This window comes from Sapajus apella, unplaced genomic scaffold, assembly GCF_009761245.1.
Source record: "Sapajus apella isolate SASKATOON/1434 unplaced genomic scaffold, GSC_monkey_1.0 scaffold12, whole genome shotgun sequence".
Classification (NCBI taxonomy): Eukaryota; Metazoa; Chordata; class Mammalia; order Primates; family Cebidae; genus Sapajus; species Sapajus apella.
This window is the reverse complement of record NW_022436952.1, coordinates 20,302,322-20,317,470: the sequence shown is the minus strand read 5'-3', so window position 1 is coordinate 20,317,470 and position 15,149 is coordinate 20,302,322. Positions and strand designations below refer to the sequence as shown.

At 46.1% G+C, this 15,149-nt stretch overlaps 1 long non-coding RNA gene across 1 annotated transcript in view; it reads left to right on the top strand.

The window, feature by feature from the left end:
- Positions 1-54: 54 nt before the first annotated feature.
- Positions 55-15,149, top strand: part of LOC116553098 — a 239,505-nt gene continuing 224,410 nt past the window's right edge. The window contains exon 1 of the long non-coding RNA XR_004269634.1: positions 55-154. This is a non-coding gene — a long non-coding RNA (uncharacterized LOC116553098). The remainder of the gene's footprint in view (positions 155-15,149) is intronic.

Here is a 15,149-nt window from a genome sequence, read left to right as displayed (position 1 = left end):
GTCTCAATTTTTTTCCGGAAGCCGTCCTTTCTCCTGGGGCGGGACTTCCGGAAGCGCAGGGCTGGGAAAAGCCTTCCTGAGGAAGTCGGGTCCTTGGAGTTTTGAGTTTCGCTGAGCGGCTCCTGTTCACACCAGAAATGAGCTGTGCCCTCAGGTACGTCAGCCCCTCCTAGCTTGAGTTTGAGGTGGTTGTAGTGGTTGTGAGGATTAAATGTGAGAAGATCAATTGTATTGAGCGTTAGCATAGGCGCTTTTGCTGATTATGTTTCCAGTGTAATTCGTATGCATACATGTTAGAAAATGATCATTTTTACGTGGTGGCGCGCGCCTGTAGTCCCAGCTACTCAAGAGGCTGAGGCAGGAGAATCTCTTAAGCCCGGAGGCGGAGGTTGCGGTGAGCCGAAATCGCGCCACTGCCCTCCAGCCTGGGTGACAGAGCGAGACCCTGTCTCAAAACAAAACAAAAAAATATTTTTCGTGTTTTTCAGAAAGAAAAGCAAGAATAGTTGACAAGCTCTAAAGCAAGAGAGTCTTGGCTCATTTGCTAGCTGCGAGACTTTGACCTCTCAGGGCTTCAGCTTATCTGTAAAATATGAGTAATAACAGCAATAATAGAATCCTACTTCAGAAGATATTTAGAATTCAGTCACCTAATAATGTATCAGCAGCCCTCTAAGTGGCACTGTCACAAGAGGCACCCAGTAAATGGTAGAAAATTAAGGAAAATGCAAAATGTTTCGACACATACAATATAGCTGACCAGGGACATCACAGAGGTAGGTATCCCAATACCAGCTCTTTGAAAAACACACTTAGTCCCTTCCTGTGTATCTAATAAGAATTTCTCACCGAAAGCGATTTCATTTATTAAAACAGCTAGAAATATAGAGAGCTCCCTTATAAAGGGACACAATTTACCTGGAAACTCCATTCAAATACAAATTTTTTAAATGAATACTGAAAAATGTCACCTTTATTTAGGAAATAGGAGAGATTCAAGTCATATCAATTCCCACACAGAAATCTTGACACCTGACTTTCCAAGATGAAACATTTTCATATGCAGACCAGTTTCCTCTTGGTTTCTTCAGTTGAGTCAAAACTACGCGTTCCTCTTTCTCCGTATATTTTTGCTCATTAGTGTATTTCTTGAGCTGTTTTCATTCAAATATGTAACATTTTTGTGGAAGATTACCACACACTGTGTGAAAACGTTGTACTTGAAATAACCATCCCAGTGAGGGTTGGGAAAATGCTTCAAATCTATTTTACACTATTAGAGTCCTTTACAAACTGAAAAGATGGTCATGCCACCATCCCAATAAGTATTCAAAATAAAAAAAATAGTTTTTTTTTATGTTTTTTTTTTTTGTTTGTTTTTTGAGACAGAGAGTCTTGCTCTGTCTCCAGGCTGGAGTGCAGTGGCGCGATCTTGGCTCACTACAACCTCTGCCTCCTAGGTTGAAGCAATTCTCCTGCCTCAGCCTCCCGAGTAGCTGGGACTGCAGGTGTGTGCCACCCCGCCTGGCTAATTTTTGTATTTTTAGTAGAGATAGGGTTTCACCATGTTGGCCAGGCTGGTCTCGAATTCCTGACCTCAAGTGAACTGCCTGCATGGGTCTCCCAAAGTGCTGGGATTACCAGCATGAGCCACCGAGGCCAAAAACAGTTTGTAAAAGCTACTTAAAGGCTGGGCATCTTTGCTCCTATCTGTAATCCCAGTACTTTGGGAGGCCAAGGCTGGAGAATAGCTTCAGGCTAGTGTTTCAATACCCACACTGTGGCCAGGCATGGTGGTTTATGCCTGTAATCCCAGCACATCAGGAGGCTAAGGCAGGGGGATCACCTGAGATGGGGAGTTCCAGACCAGCCTGGCCAACATGGTGAAACCCCAACTCTACTAAAAATTTAAAAATTAGCTGGGTGTGGTGGTGCACACCTGGACACCTGACTACTACTGGGATCCCAGCTCCTGGGGAGGCTGAGGCAGGAGAATCAGTTAGACCTGGGAGGTGGAGGTTGTAGTGAGCCAAGATCACGCCATTACACTCCATCCTGGGCGACCGAGGGATACTCCATCTCAAAAACAAACAAACAAGCTCTGGCAACAACTCGAGACCCCATCTCTACCAAAAAAGACTAAAAAATTAAAAAAAAAAAAAATAAATAGCCAGACATGGTGGCATACAACTGTTGTCCCAGCTACTCTGGAGGCTGAGACAGGAGGATCACATGAACCCAGGGTTTTGAAGCTGCAGTGAGCTATGATCATACCACTTTACTCCAGCCTGGCTGACAGAGTGAAATGCTCTCTACAAAAAAATTCATTAAAACTGCTTTTAAAAAGTGTACTGCAATAAAATATTGATTTGTTTTTTCCTGTGATGACTACTTTGATCCTTTTAAATACATATATCAAATTTCAGACACACATGAAAACATTGGTTCCTCTATTTTATGGATGCCCCATGTGCATATCTATCTGTTGGGTAATCTCAGACTACTTATCTCAAAGCTATAGGAAGAATCACTTTTGGTCATCTACTTATATAAAATTCTGAGGGCTGCATGGTATTTGGGTTATTTCTAGGGCCCAGTATGCCTTTCTGCACTTAGACTGTAGGTCCTATTTTTATTCCTGGTATATAAAGATGACAGCTAGTACATCTTCAATCTGAGGTTATACTGGAATGCAAATTTCATGAGCCTGGGATTTGTCTGTCTGGCTCTCTGTTGTATCATTAGCTCCTAGGACAGAGTCTGGCTTGTGGCAAACAAGAAATACTAGGAAATTAGAAACAAGCCAGTAGCTTAGATGAGGTTTTCAATTTACAACTAAGCAGGGTCTAAAATTCAATCAAGACAACAACTGTGTTTTCTGAAGGGGATTGGTTTGACTGGCACCTCCAAAAGGGTAGTTCAGAGAGTCGGAAACAGAAAAGTGTCTCTGGACTTGCTGGAGTAGAGGCAGCCTGGCCATTACGACAGCAGAGAAAGTGGAAATCGAGATAATAGACTTTCAGAAGTCAGTGACATCAGCAGTGAATATAATCCAGCCACTTTCTCTTGCTTTGCGTCTCTTTTTGTTTTCCGTTTTGTATATGAACAGCTTGTGGCTTGAAATCACTTTCAGTCCTTTTGTTGCTCACGGCTGTGTTCGGTAAGAATAGTCTGACTCTGCTCCTTGCAGGGGCTGCTGGATAGCTCAGTGGAAGTAGAACCTCCAACATGGCCCCACTCCCAGGTGTGGGACCTGCGTATTGGCCCTGCTGGGGGTGCTTTAGTTCATTTCCCATTGCCTTTCCATCTATGTAGACGGTCCACATTCAGTAGTCAGGCTGAGCTTCTTTGAATGGTGGTCAGCCTCCAGGAGGATGAAGTGAAATTGCAGTCCTTCTGAAGAATTAGGCCCAGAAGTCAACACAAGACACAGATAGCAGTCATCTGGATTCAAAGGAAGGAAAATTATATTCTATCTCTTGAGGGGAGAAGTATCCATGTCACATTGCAAAAGGGCCCTTGGAATGGAAAAGTCTGGGCTTCCTTGGAACCCACTGATTATCCTAGGGGGTCCTATGAAGAGATGTCTGCTGGGCAGAATAATCTGGCCAATGAATGCTGGTAGCAGTACGTTTTCATATGCCAGTAGTTACAGAGGTATAATTTGACTTTCTGCTGTAAGTATGGTTGCCATGAGCAAGTCTACTCATCTCTGGCCATCTCTTGGATGTATTCAGAAATCGGACTTTTATACCTACAAAGCTGGGGCAGTTCCTGGGATCCCCAAGATCTGGTGATCTGACCAAGAGACACATACTTTGGGGCCCTGTCCGAAATACTCGCTGGCCTTCTCCACACAGACATTCATTCATTGATTCATTTGATACACGCTCACGCGCGCGCACACGCACACACACACACACACACACCCACGAGTTTCTAGACACTGTTCTAGGATTCTAGATACTGTACTAAGACCTTGATGTATAGAAAGATCAACAAGGTTGTGGGAAGTAGAAAAGTTACTTTTTAAAGTTTCCTTTCTTGTTAAAGAATAAGGTGCTAATAACTCTTTGTTAAGCCCTATCCTATGTAGCTATGTAGCTGTTAGAGACATCACGCTTACTGGCATGTAATAGTACATTCTTTGTCCTTGTACTTTAACCAAGATATCTGTGCTGGACGTGCTCACAAGCGTGTCCCAGCTCTCCATTGCTTTTACCTAAGAAAATTTTTTGATTATTAGCCAATCAGGTTTTAGTTTACATTGTGAGGTCTGGCTCCGGCCAATGGAGATCAAACGCAGCAGTAAGGACGACCCCAAATGGGTAAGGAATAAATTTGTGTGTTTTCCTTTGTTCTTTGTGCTCTCCTGGCATGTTGGCTACCGTGGGTGCCCTTCCTGCGGTCCAGAAAGTAAAAATTGTGCTGCTGAAAGATCCTTTGTCCCAGTACTAATTTTTTTTTCTTATTTTCCTATTAAACCAAAAACAAACCCAGTACTAATTTTTCTTTGTGGCACCGAGCATCTGTTTCCAACAAAGGTCTTGCTCTCAGAAAGCTCAGAAGGTTGGTGTCTGGGAGCCTGGGATCGCATCCCAGGGCTCACAGAAAAATGTTATAATAGAATCAGGTCAGGGATGCTTTTGCCTTTATTGGGTCTTAGGTGTTTCCGGTTTAGATCCCTAGAAACCCAGCAACTCCAAACTTCTTGGCCACAATACATCTGAGTGAGAATTGGTTTCTGAAAATAAAGTTATTTTGGGCCGGGTGTGGTGGCTCACGCCTATAATCCCAGCATCGCGGAAGGCTGAGGCAGGTGGATCATCTGAGGTCAGGAGTTCGAGATCAGCCTGGTTAACACAGTGAAACCCTGTCTCTACTAAAAATACAAAAATTAGCTGGACATGGTGGCACGCTCCTGTAGTCCCAGCTACCTGGGAGGCTGAGGCAGGAATCACTTGACCCTGACAGGTGGAGGTTGTGGTGAGCTGAGATGGTGCCACTGCACTTCAGCCTGGGCAACGGAATGAGACTCTGTATCAAAAAAAAAAAGAGAGTTATTTTGAAACAAATCACATTGTCAGCCAAGAACAGACTACATTGCCCTCAAGTCCCTGAGTGGGTTCTCAAACTGCCTATTTTGACTAAGAACTTTGAAATTCTTTAGCAGGAACTTCCCACCTTACTCTAGGAGCTAGACACCAGCACAGCTGTCTCCTTGCTTCTCTCTCCTTTCAGGTGGGCAAAACCCTCTGCTGGTACACGCCTGGCTTACGGCCCAACCTCTTATAGAAGACTGCTCACAACACTACTAGGATGAAATTGTTTACCTCATTTCACAGATGAGGAGACCGAGGCTAATAAAAGCCTCATAACTTGTTGAAGTCTAGTCCGTTGACCTAACCATCTTGTAGGCTTAACCAACATGTTGGATTTATCACAGCATGGGGACAGAATTAGGGTCTTTGGCCTAGCCTTCCCATTTAGAAAGGGCCTCAAATCCAGCCCTTTATAGTACTGTATTTCTTTCTTTCTTTTTTTTTTTTTTTTTCAGGTGGAGCCTTGCTCTGTCACCAGGCTAGAGTGTAGTGGTGCAGTCTTGGCTCACTACAACTTCCAACTCCTGGGTTCAAGCAATTCTCCTGTCTCAGGCTCCTGAGTAGCTGGGATTACAGGTGTGCATCACCACGCCCGGCTAATTTTTGGATTTTTAATAGAGACAGGGTTTCACCATATTGGCCAGGATGGTCTCGATCTCTTGACCTCGTAATCCGCCTGCCTCGGCGGATCCAAAGTGCTGGGATTACAGGCATAAGGCACTGTGCCTGGCGATAGTACTGTGTTTCTAAATGAGGTTATACTTGGAACCAACCCAAATGCCCATCAATGATAGACTGGATAAAGCAAATGTGGCACATATACACCATGGAATACAATGCAGCCATAAAAAAGGATGAGTTCATGTCCTCTGCAGGGACATGGATGAAACTGGAAACCATCATTCTCAGGAAACTGACACAAGAACAGAAAACCAAACACCTCAGGGTTTCATTCATAAGTGGGTGTTGAACAATGAGAACACACAGACACAGGGAGGGGAACATTGCACACCAGGGCCTGCGGGGTGGGTGTCCAAGGGAGCAATAGCAGGGGGATTGGGGAGGGATAGCATTAAGAGAAATACCTAATGTAAATGATGGGGCGATGGATGCAGCAAACCACCACCGTGGCACGTATATACCTGTGTAACAAACCTGCACAATCTGCACATGTACCCCAGAACTTAAAGTATAATAAATCAATTTTAAAATAATAAAAATTTTAAAAATGAGGTTATACATTGACTCATAGGAATACATCGAGAAGAGTGAATGAAGATGCTTTTCAGACAATTTTAAACTTGTAGGCTGGGCATAATGGCTCATACCTATAATCCCAGCAGTTTGGGAGGCTGAGGCAGGAGGATCACTTGAGGCCAGGAGTTTTGAGACCATCCTGGGATGCATAGTGAGACCCCCATCTCTACCAAAATAAAAAAAATAATAAACTTGTGTCACGTTACTGAATCCAGTACCAGGGCCTGTGGCCAAATCCAGGCCGTCACCTATTTTCATGAGTAAAGTCGTATTGGAACACATCCTGGCCTTTGTTTACTTATTGTCAACATCAGCATTGGTGCTGCAGCAGCAGACTCAATTGCTGCAACACACCAGGTAGCTCACAAAGCCTGGACTATTCACTACCTGACCTTTTACAGATGTTTGTGTTCTTATGAAAGAATAAAAAAGTCTTAATTCAAAGTTTGTTATGTAAAAAAGTTACAGTCAGTTACATTTGGTTTTGAAGAAAGAAAGGTATTTTTTGTAAATCTAGTGTAGCCTAAGTGTGCAGTGTTTATGAAGTCTGGAGTTGGCCTGGTGCGGTGGCTCACGCTGTAATCCCAGCACTTTGGGAGGCTGACGTGGGAGGATCACTTGAGGTCAGGAGTTTGAGACCAGCCTGGCCAACATGGTGACACTGTGTCTACTGAAAATACAAAAATTAGCCAGGTGTGGTGGTGGGCATCTGTAATCCCAGCTACTTGGGAGGCTGAGGCAGAGAATCACTTGAACCCGGGAGGTGGAGGTTGCAGTGAGCCGAGATTGCACCACTGCACTCCAGCCTGGGCAATAGAGTGAGATTCAGTCTCAAAAAAAAAAAAACAAAGTCTGCAGTCATGTACAGCAATGTCCTAGGCTTTCACATTCACTCATCACTCACTAACTGATGCACCCAGGGTAACTTCCAATCCTGCAAGTTCCATTCATAGTAAGTGCCTTATTCAACTGTCAGTATTTTTTCTTTGAGATGGAGACTCACTCTGTCGCCCAGGCTGGATGGAGTGCAGTGGCGTGATCTCGACTCACTGAAACCTCTGCCTCCCGGGTTCAAGCGATTCTCTGCCTCAGCCTCCCGAGTAGCTGGGATTACAGAGACCTGCCACCACGCCCAGCTCATTTTTGTATTAGCTGGGTGTGATGACAGGCGCCTGTAATCCCAGCTACTCAGGAGGCTGAGGCAGGAGAATCGCTTGAACCCAGGAGGGTGAGGTTGCAGTGAGCCAAGATCATGCCACTCCAGCCTGCTGAAAGAGCGAGACTCCATCAAAAAAAAAAGAATGGTGTCAGAGAAGGTTTCTCACAGAACATATGACATGATTATGATTTTTTTCTTTTTTTAGACGGAGTCTCTGTCAGGTTAAAGTGCAGTGGCACGATTTCTGCTCACTCTGCAACCTCCACCTACCAGGTTCAAGCGATTTCTCCTGCCTCAGCCTCCCGAGTAGCTGGGATTGCAGGTGTGCACCACCATGCCTGGCTAATTTTTGTATTTTTAGTAGACAGGGGGTTTCACCATGCTGGTCAGGCTGGTCTTGATCTCTTGACCTTGTGAGCTGCCCCCTTTGGTCTCCCAAAGTGCTTGGGATTACAGGCGTGAACCACCATGCCTGGTCTGCAATTGGGAGATTGAAAAAAATTGAGAGATGTCCAGGATGGCAAGATGAGGAAGGCTATTCTAGCCAGAGGGGGCTGCATGGAGTCAGGAAAGGTAGGAGTGTACCCAAAAGCGGTAGGATACACAGCAGTTCACCGAGGCTCCACTTCATCACAGGTTCACCTTCTACACATTTCACGTGTCCAGGTCACCTGCCCCTCCCAGCGCTCTTGCGAAGCGTAGCCTACTACTATTTTCATTGCACAGATGAGAAGCTGAGGCCGAAAGGGGTTAACTTGCACAAAATTACAAAATTAAGTAATGCAGTTAGCGTGCACACCAGGCAGCTTAGTTCCTGAGTTCACGTTCCTCCCAACTCACTATTTCGCCTCAAACAGTTGCTGTTACTGTAGGATGCATTCAGGATGAAGGAGGATCGGCGAGGTGGCTGGCAGTGGGCAAAAGTCACAACAGGAAGGGGCTTGGAGGTTTCCATTTATCCTTTCATTCTGCGACCTCCGCCTCCAGTTTTCCTGGGTCAGAGGAGGGGGCGCAGAATCAGGTCCCGGAGGAGTGCGATGCGCGCCCGTGGTCACTAGAGGGCGCAGAAGCGCCGGCGCTGGGGAAGGCTGAGCCAGGAGGCGGGATCGCCTGCGAGTTTGTTGATTTATTCTCAGGGATCTGGGAATTCTAGAATTCTTCCGTTTAGCACTTTCCACTGACGGTATTCTAACATCATACACACAGTCACTGCAGGGCTGAGGGGGACCCTTAAATAACCAGGAATGTCACTCGGGTCACTGTCCACATTTGCCTTCCCGGTTATGGTGCCAACGGTGCCAGATGGTCCCAAAAGGATCAGGGTTTACTGTTTAATTCCTCACTCAAACTGCAGTTCAGGGATACGTTCTCAGGAGCCTCAGCGTGTGTGTGTGTGTGTGTGTGTGTGTGTGTGTGTGTGTGTATGTGTATGTGTGTGTCTGATGTGTATGTGCTATGTATATGTGCTGTGTGTGTATGTGTGTACACGTGAAGTGTGTCATGTGTGTATGTGTGTGTGTGAACATGTGTGTGAGAGTGTGTGTATGTGTGTATATGATTTTTGTGTACGTATATGTGTGTGTATGCATGTGTCTGTGTGTGTCTTTCATTTAATTGGGTTCCTTACGTTACTCACATTTGGGAAATGCCGCTGCAGGATCCTGTGCTTGCTGGAGGTATCCTTGGGGTGGGGCCTGTGTGTGTCAAGGTGTCCCATGTGGGGTCAGTAATAACATGGGGTGTCAGGAGCTGTCCAGGGAGGAAAGTGAACATGGTGTGGCTGGCTGCTGTGGAGACAGTGTGGTGCTGTCAGAGGCTCATGGACGTTGGAGTGCTGAACCTGACCCAGAGCAGTCAGGTAACCTTGGGCAAATGTCTTACCACTCTGTGCCTAGGTCTCCAGGATTGCCATGAGGATGACAAGAGGTAGTAGAGGTAAGGAATGTCATCTCTCCCTCCTTCTCCTTTCTCCGGTCCTCTCCCTCCCTTCCCAGCCCCCTCTGTGGCTCTGCCTCTTTCCCTCCCTCTGTCCCCTTCTTTCTCTGTCTCCATACCTGCCTTCACCTCTCTTCTTTCTCCCTCATTCCTCCCCCCTCTTCTCTCTCTTCCCTTTCTGTCTTCCCTTCCCTTGCTCTCCTTCCTGTTCTTTCTTTCCTTCTCTCCCTTGCTTGCTCCCTCTCTTCTCTCTTTCCTTTTCACTCTCTCCTTCCCTTTCTCATCCTCCCTTCCTTTCTCTCTCTCCCCCATCTTTCTTTCCTCCTCACTCTCCATCCCTTTCTCCCATTTTCTCCTTCCCTTTCTCTCCTTCTTTTTTATTTTTGAGACAGGGTCTCGCCCTGTCGCCCAGGCTGGAGTGCAGTGGTGAGATCTCAACACACTACAACCTCCGCCTCCCAAGTTCAAGCGATCCTCCCACCTCAGCCTCCCAAGTAGCTGGGACTACAGGCTTGCGCCACCACACCTAGCTAATTTTTGTATTTTTAGTAGAGACGAGGTTTCGCCATGTTGACCAGTCTGGTCTCAAAGTCCTTGGCTCAAGTGATCTGCCAACCTCGGCCTCCCAAAGTGCTGGCATTTCAGGTGTGATCCACCATGCCCGGCCCCTTTCTCTCTTTGCCCCTCTTTCTGCTTCCCTTGCTCCCTCACTTCCCTTTTGTCCCTTCTCCCTCTCTTTTGCTCTCTTTTCTTCTCTCTCCCGCTCGGTCTCTCAATCTCTCCCAGTCTCCCCAGGTTCAGATTGCTTTCCCATTTCTTTTTCTGGCAGTTAACACACTATATTATCATCATTTACTTGTTACATGTCTTTCTAGACTGTGGCCTCAATAGGGGCAAAGGACAAGGAGTTTGTATCTGATTCTCAGGGAATGGGAAGTCCCCATCGGGTATTTGAGTTGGCAATGGAAAGATCGGGTTTTCATTTTCGGAGGCTGGCTCTTGTTGCTGTTGGCTGCTGTGTGGAGAGGAGGCAGGGAGGGCACGGGGGCACGGCTAGCCTGTAGGGGCCGGCTTGTAGCCTGGACTGAGGTGGGAATGGCAGAGAAGAAGATAAATTGACAAGGCAGGACCTGGTTTTACACGAAAGCCTCAGAGCCTGCTGATGGATGAGGGGCATAGTCAGGGAAAAGCAATATTCAGGAATCCAGGAGAACTCCAAGGTTTTGACCTGGCCAAGTGGGCTGATGGAGTTGCCTTTTGCGAAGATAGTAAAAGACAGATGGGGAGCAGATTTTGGGTAAAAAGCAAGAGCTCTGTTTTGCACACGTCATATTTGGATTGCCAGTTGCAGATAGATCCAGCATGTGCTCTCTTCCACGCCTGACTCTGGAGTTCTAGGAGAACTTAGGGCTGGGGATATAAAATTGCAGTTCATTGACATTCAGATGTTGTATGAAGCCCTAGAGCTAGCTGAGATCCCCTGGGGAGAGTAATCTCACATAGTGAAGAAGACATGACCCAGGCCCAGCCCAGAGACTGTGACATGCCCAATATTGAAATTTAGGCAGGAGAGTTGGAGCAGAGAAAGGAGGCCAAGGAGGAGCCGCCAGTGAGTTGTCAGAAAACCGGTAGCACATGGGGTCTCAACATGAAGAAACGAAAGCATTTAGGCAGAGGGAAAATTCTGACAAACACTGCTGAGAGGTCAGATTTCACACGAACACAGGTGGGCAAATCACTACCACTTAGCATGCTCAGCTACTGGTCATGGCCCCCTTCCCCACGCCCATTCCCACCTCAGACAGCACCTCAGAATCCTTTTCAAAACAGTGCTCTTTTTTTCTTTTATTATTTTGTTTTATTTTGGGGATGGAGTCTCATTCTATCTCCCAGAGTAGAGTGCAGTGGTGCAATCTCAGCTCACTGTAACCTCTGCCTCCCAGGTTCGAGCCCTTCACCTGCCTCAGCCTCCCAAGTAGCTGGGATCACAGGTACCTGCCACAACACTGGGCTAATTTTTGTAGTTTTAGTAGACATAGGGCTTCGCCATGTTGGCTAGACTGGTCTTGAACTCCTGATGTCAGGTGATCTGCCCGCCTCGGCCTCCCAAAGTGCTGGGATTACAGACGTGATCCACTGTGCACAGCCCATGCATTTATTTCTAATTTTTGCCGTTGACAGTGGGGGAAAAATCAACACAGTGTTTCTGGAAACCACTACTCATGGATGGAAGATGGGACGTAAATGAGATCTATTTGCCATTTTTCGTGTGATCTCATCTCTCAGCTTTCTGGATGAAGACACTGCATACTTCACCACTAGACATCCAGTCTTCACCTTTCAGTCCAGCAGTGTAGTGGTAAGGCCATGCGAAAAGACATATTTGTGTGGCTTCTATGACATTTTTGTGGAATCCTTGTGGTGTTAGTCAGGGTTCTCCAGAGAAATAGATAGGATATAAAGATGAAAAGATAGATACATGGACAAATAAGGAGATGATAGATAGATATAAATATACCTAGAAACATAGACAGATGATAATGGGATAAATAGACAGATAGAAATCTTTTATTATTTATTTATTTATTTATTTTGAGATGGAGTCTCTGTTGCCCAGGCTGGAGTGCAATGGCACAATCTTGGCTCACTGCAACCTCGCCTTCCTGGATTCAAGCAATTCTCCTGCCTCAGCCTCCTGAGTAGCTGGGATTATAGGCATGCACCACCATGCCTGGCTAATTTTTGTATTTTTAGTAGAGATGGGGTTTTGCCATGTTGTCCAGGCTGGTCTCGAACGCCTGACCTCAGGTGATCTACCTGCTTCAGCCTTTCAAAGTGCTGGGATTACAGGCATGAGCCACCACGCCCAGCCAGATAGATAGAAATCTTTTAATAAATGTTTTAAGGAGTTGGCTACAGTGATTGTAGAGACAGACAAGTAAAAAATTTGCAGGGCTGGCTGGTAGGCTGGAGACTGAGAGAAGAGTTGCTATTTGAGGCTGAGGTCAGCCTGCTGTCAGCATTCCGTTCTTCTTTGAGAAGGTCAGTCTATTCTTGAAGGTCTTCCAGATAATTGATTGGTTAAGGCCCACCCACACTACGGTGAGTCCTCTGTTTTACCCAAAGTCTACTGATCTACATGTTAATGTCGCCTAACAGATCTCTCACAGAAACATCTAGAGTCATGTTTGACCAAGCATCTGTCTGCCGTGACCTAGCCAAGTTGACACACAAAATGAACCATTACACATTGGTTGACGTTGGTTATTTCTGAGAAACTGAGTTAAAAGTGGTCTCGTTTGATGCCGGGACGAGGGGTAGGGGTAGAAAGAGCAAGAGTGGTGGATGCTGGCTGAGCCTTGCTGAGGAAGCGCCCCTCCGCCTGCTGCGGTGAACTTGGCTTTGGTGATTCTAAAGACCCTGAAAAACTGAGTGCCCTCATAAAAGCAGTAGCAGCTGCAATTTACTGAGCACTTACTATGTACCTTTTACTATGACATCCTGCTAAGTGCTTTTCATGGCTTATCTTGTTTGAAATTACTCTGGCCCCATCTGGCAGACACAGTGCACGGCCTTGCCCTGCCTGGGGTTAGCTACTTCCACAGATCTCTAACCCGGGATGTTGGTTGGACACAAGGCTCCTGTCTCTGGGACCCACAAATCTTTCTGCTCCCCCTGCTCCACAGATTGGGGATTGGGAAATGTTCGAAATGTTTTTCTTTTTCTTTTTCTTTCTTTTTTTTTTTTTTGAGACGGAGTCTTGCTCCATTACCACGCTGGAGTACTGGTGCAATCTTGGCTCACTGCAACCTCTGCCTCCGGGGTTCAAGAGGTGATTCCCCTGCCCCAGCCTCCTGAGTAGCTGAGACTACAAGCGTGCACCACCACGCCAGCCTAATTTTTTTGTATTTTAGTAGAGACAGGGTTTCACCATGGCCAGGATGGCCTTGAGTTCCTGACCTTGTGATCCATCCGCCTCTGCCTCCTAAAGTGCTGGGATTACAGATGTGAGCCACTGCGCCTGGCCCTGGGGAATGTTTTTCCAGAGAGATGATGAGCAGGAGTTTCTCTTCTCTTTTCTTAGCTTTCACTCAAAGTTTTTGTGCTCTTCATTTCCCTAGGGGCTTAGGCTTTTGAAACCAAATCCTGGAAGACTTCTTTGTTCTCAGCTCCCTCTTCTGCCTAATCCCTCCCCACAGTGGGTCTAGCTGTTTGATGAGGGAAGGGCACAGGGGGGCTTTTCCTCGAAGAAGTTGGTTAATATTTTTAAGACATTACCCCACCTCATTGGTGGCAATCAATGGTGTCAGCTCATCTCCATTTCCTGGCCATATATTTTACCTTTTTTTTTTTTTTTTTTGAGATGGAGTCTTGCTTTGTCACTAAAGCTGGAGTGCAGTGGTGTGATCTCGGCTCACTGCAACCTCCGCCTCCTGGGTTCAAGTGATTCTTCTGCTTCAGCCTCCCGAGTAACTGGGACTACGGCGCACGCCAACACGCCCGGCTAATTTTTGTATTTTTAGTAGAGATGAGGTTTCACCATGCTGGCCAGACTGGTCTCGAACCCCTGACCTCATGATCCGCCCACCTCAGCTTCCCAAAGTGCTGGGATTACAGGCGTGAGCCACTGCGCCTGGCCTATTTTACTTTCTTTTCCCCTCCAACCCTGCTTCCCTGCCGCCACCATAATGTCATAAAGGAAGGGAGATGAGTTCAGAGCTTTGAATATTCCTGACCATTACTGATTTAAGACAATTCTACAGGCTCCTGTTTTATAAGAGAAAAAGAATTCAGGGAAGCTTTTCTGGAATGCGGCTTTATGTTCATGGTCTACCCACCCCTCTCTCTCTTGCCTCAAAACTAAAGGGAGCTGGTAGCAACCACCCTGCTTTGCAGCTCAGCTGGTAGAATGCCTGGAGAGCAGCCAGTGGCCTGGGTTCAATCTCCTGATAAGTCATCAATTTCTTTCTCACCCAAAACATCTGGTTTGGGATCCTGAGTTATGATCTAATATGAAATATAAAAGTTTATAGCATCACATATATAATGCTGTTGATTAGAAACATCAAGAAAAGTAATTGACTAGAAGGGACTTGGTGTGACCAGCTGCTTGAACATCTGGATGGACTCCAAAGGGCCTGAATTGAATTCCCAGTTCATCCATTCGTTCTTGGCCAGCAGTATTTGGTTTGGGATCTTTAAAGATTTGACTCTCCTTCTTGGCGATGGCTTTTTCTCAGCACTTTATATATAAGCATGTGAATGTGTGTCTCAGTGAACTGAAAAAAAGCTAAAATAAAATCATTGTAGTTTTTATCTTCTCTTGCATCTGTTCATTAGATATTTATGGTTTTTATGATTTCCCTAGCCTCGGTGTGCTACCAACGATGAGCACTAGGGGGCAGTGTACACTCATGTTTTTCCTCCATGGGCTAAGATTTGTGAAGAATACCCCAATCCGCTTCTCCTTCTGCTTTACAGTTGAGATGCCCAGGAGCTCAGCACGGGGCTTTGTTCCCAGAAAGCTTCTCTGAGCTACATTACTTAGATACATCCGTAGAATCCCTCAGTCAACTTCATCCCTGTTACTTATAGCCTGAAGTTGACTGAGACTTTTGTGTGTGTGTGTGACACCCTATGTTCTGTTTGCCAAATAGCTGCCTCTCCTTCCTTTCTCTTTTCTGTTGGGTTCAGTT